Source organism: Equus przewalskii, chromosome 26, assembly GCF_037783145.1.
Source record: "Equus przewalskii isolate Varuska chromosome 26, EquPr2, whole genome shotgun sequence".
Classification (NCBI taxonomy): domain Eukaryota; kingdom Metazoa; phylum Chordata; class Mammalia; order Perissodactyla; family Equidae; genus Equus; species Equus przewalskii.
In genome coordinates, this window is record NC_091856.1 from 9,370,521 (window position 1) to 9,374,715 (window position 4,195).

At 40.0% G+C, this 4,195-nt stretch overlaps 1 pseudogene; it reads right to left on the minus strand.

Moving 5' to 3' along the window:
- Positions 1–1,306: 1,306 nt before the first annotated feature.
- On the minus strand, positions 1,307–3,293 carry LOC139079731 (kinesin-like protein KIF17; annotated as a pseudogene).
- Between the last annotated feature and the right edge of the window lie 902 nt (positions 3,294–4,195).

The window sequence follows — 4,195 nt, forward strand, 5'->3', positions numbered from 1 at the left end:
TAAATACAAGAAGGCTGGATTAACTATTTTAATATGAAATAAAGTAGACATCAAGCGGCCCACCTGGTGGCGGTGTAGCAGTTAAGTTCATGCACTCCACTTCAGTGGCCCAGGCTTCGCCAGTTCAGATCCCAGCCACAGACCTACACAGCATTTATCAAGCCATGCTGTGGCATGCGTCCCACGAATAAACTAGAGGAGGATGGGCACAGATGTTAGCTCAGGACTAATCTTCCTCAAAAATAATTAAATAAATAAAAAGAAAGTACACATCAGAAAAGTCTATAGCCAGAGATAAAGCAGGATACTAAACAAGGATATAAGGCTCAATTCAACAGGAAGACAGACCAATCATAAATGTTTATGACCTGATAACAAAACTCAAAATACATGATGCAAAAACTCCACTTTTAAAGAACTAGATAATTCCATAATCATAGATTTTAACAGTCCCCTTGAACTCACTGAACCACTAGACAAAAAAAAACCTAATAGACATCAACAACCTTGATCTAATGGATAATTACAGAACATTACGTATAACGTCAGAATACACGTTCTTTTGGAGTGCTTATATTATATTCACCAAAGCGGGCCATAAAAAATCTGAACCAATTTAGGGCCAGCCCAAGCAGCCTAGTGGTTATGCTCAGTGCACCCTGCTTCAGAGCCAGGAGATTGGTTCCCAGGCAGGGACCTACACCACTCTGTCAGCCATGCTGTGCTGGATGGCCACATACCAAAAAATAGAGGAAGACTGGCACAGATGTTAGGGCAAATCTTCCTAAGCAAAAAAAGAGAAAAAAAGCACTGCACCAATTTAATAGAACTGAAATCATACGGAATAAATTCTTTGATCACAATGTAATTAAATATGAATAACGATAACATTATCTAGGAAAGCTGCAAATATTTTCAATTAAACAACACACTGAAATGATCCATCGAAGGAAAAGAATCACAAGAGAAATTATAGAATACTTTGAACTACACAATATACAAAGTGCAGCATACAAAAATTTGGGGAGGGAACTAAAACAATTAGAGGGAAATGTTTACCTTTAAGGGCTCATATTAAAAAAAAAAACGTCTAAAACTAATGGCCCAAGATTCTGCATGAAAAAAATTTCAAAAAGTGTAAGTAAGCCGAAAGTAGAAAAATTAAAGATAAAAGTAATTAACAAAATAGTACTCAAGCAAAATAGAGAACATTAAAGCAGAAAGCTGTCTTCTTGAGTAAGAAAGTCTAAGATGTAGCAACAGGGCTGCAGACGCTGTCTTTCCCAACCCCCAAAAATTCAGCTGACTAGGGCTGCTCACCATGACCCAGCCCCACGACTTCCCGCGCAGGGATGACAGGGATACAATCTTGAGTCAAGATGCTGAGCTCGATCCACGTGGAAGCTGTTTGGCTCTGTGCGGATGCTGCAAAGGCCCTGAGGCAGCGCGGAGGTTTCTGCGCACAAGCCGCCGCCGGGACACAGCGGCAGGGGAGCAGGGGCAACACTACCGAGGCATGGAGGGCGGCCCCGGCCTGGACCTCCTTGAGCCTCTGGTCACGGGTGCGGGGAGGCCTGGCCGGGCTGTCAGGGAAGCGCAAAGGCAGGGCAGCGGCAGGCAGTTGTGGGGCCCACCGCCAAAGGCGCTTCTGCTTTTCCTGCTGCGTGACGTCCAAGAAGGGGATGTGGGGGGATTCCAGGTGGAAAGGCCGGAGCTGCAGCGGGGCGGGAGGGCAGAGAAGTTGTGCAGGCCTGGCAGCGACTCTGGATGCATGAGGCTCCTCGGGGGGCTCTGTGCAGAGGGTCTGGGTGGCCAGCTTGAACCGGAAGTAGTTACTGGCAGTATTTTCACAGTCCGACCAACTGAGCATCAGCTTCTAGGGGTCTTGCTCCCGCATGCGTGGTTCGCCGTTGTCTCCTGCAGAGGTTTTGTAGGCTGGTTTGTTCTGTGGCCCTGTTGAAACTACTGGGAGACTGGTTTTTAAGATGATGGGCTCCAGAATCTTCCAGAAGCCATTATCCTCATCCCAGCAGGATTTGCGCCTAATCTTCTCCAGGTTGCAGAAATTAACAGTCCCGGTGAATCAGTGGCTGCACCTGCTCCAGGAGCTGCTGGAAGAGCACGAAGTTACATTTTTGCCAACAAATGGTGGCCAAGTAATCGATCTTCTCTAGCTCATACTCTGACTGCAGATCTTTGATCTCCACATCTCTCTCACTCTCTCATGAAAAGGAATTAATCAAAAAACGTTCTCATAGAGAAAACTTTATGATCAGATGTTTTTACGAAGAATTCTGTCAAACATTCAATCCTGAAGTTTTTCAGATAAAACAGAGGAGGATGGAATTCTCCCCGACATCTTTTGAGACCACGTAATGCTAAAGATGACTCTAACAATGAAATTAGAAGTAAAAAAAAAAAAAAAAAAAAAAAAAATGGCAGACAAGTATCCATTAGGCATGAAAATCTTTAACAGAGTTATCAAATTGAATCCAACAATATATAAGGGGAAACACATTATGAACAAATAGGTTCAATTCCAGGAATGGAAGGGTATTTGAACCATCTTAAATTAATCAGTGTAATTCACCATATTAACAGAATAAAGGAGATAAAACATATGATCATTTGAATAGATGCAGAAAAAGGATTTGACAAAATTCAACACTCCTTACTCATTAAAAAAAATGTTCTCAGCAAATAAGGAAGATAAACTTTCTCGATTTGATAAAACATTTGAGGAACATAAAGCTAATATTGTACTTAATGTTGAAATATTTAATGCTTTTCCTCTGAGATTAGGATCAAAACCATAATGACTGCTTTCACGTTTATTTAACATTGTACTCAAGTATGTATACTTGATCTATGTGCATAAAAACTGCAATTTTATTACCTGTGTAGGTTCATGTATCCACCACTATAATCAAGATGCAAAACCATCCCACAGCTGTCTTTCTTTTATTGGTATCTAATTTGATTTGATTATGGTTAAAGAACACATTCTGTATGATTTCAATTCTCTTAAATGTGTTGAAGTTTGTTTCATGGCCTAGGATATGGTCTATCTTGTGGAATGTTTCAAGGGCACTTGAAAAAAATGTGCATTTTTATGTTGTTAAATGGAATATTCTATTTATGCAAAATATATTCTTTTAGTTGCTGGAATTTTTCAGATCTTTTGTGTCTTTGCTAATCTTGTATCTAAGACTTTGTCAATTTTTTTTAAAAATATTTTCTGAACTTTTCCACTTCCTCTTTATCATTCTTTTTTTTTTTTTTTTAAGGATTTTATTTTTTTTCCTTTTTCTCCCCAAAGCCCCCCGCTACATAGTTGTATATTGTTCACTGTGGGTCCTTCTAGTTGTGGCATGTGGGACGCTGCCTCAGCGTGTTTTGATGAGTGGTGCCATGTCCGCGCCCAGGATTCGAACCAACGAAACACTGGGCCGCTTGCAGCGGAGCGCATGAACTTAACCACTCGGCTACGGGGCCAGCCCCTGGAATAAAATATTCTTAATAAGTCTTACATAGGATTTGTACCCATAAAGAACTGTGTATAGAGAGAAATCTTACAACTCAATAGTAAGAAAAGAATCAATCCAGTAGAAAAAATTGACAAATTACTTGAACGGATGGTTAACAGTGTACAAACCACATTCTCAACATTATTAATCATGAGGGAATTACAAACTAAGAACACAGTGTGATATTTCCCCCCTTAGAGTGGCTGAAATTAAAAAGACTTAAGTTCACAATTATTGTCGAACATGTGGAACAAGTTGAACACTCATACCCTGCTGGTGGGAATATGAAATGATACAAGCACTTTGGAAATCTGCCTAGCAGTTTCTTTAAAAGTTAAATACTCACCTATCATGAAATTCAGACATTCTGTTCCTAAGTATTTACCTCAAAGTAATGGAAACATATGTCCACACAAAGAATTGTACAAAAAGATTCATAGTAGCTTTACTCATATTAGTGAAAAACTGGAAACAACACAAGTGCTCATCAGCTGGTAAATGGCCAAGAAAAACGTGGAATATCCATGTGATAGAATGCCACTCAGCTATAAAGATGAACATGCCACTGATACAGAGAAACCAACATGATGAATCTTAAAGTCATTATGCTGAGACAAAGAAGTCAGAAATAAACGTGTCTGTGATGGATGATTATTTCTATGTATTTT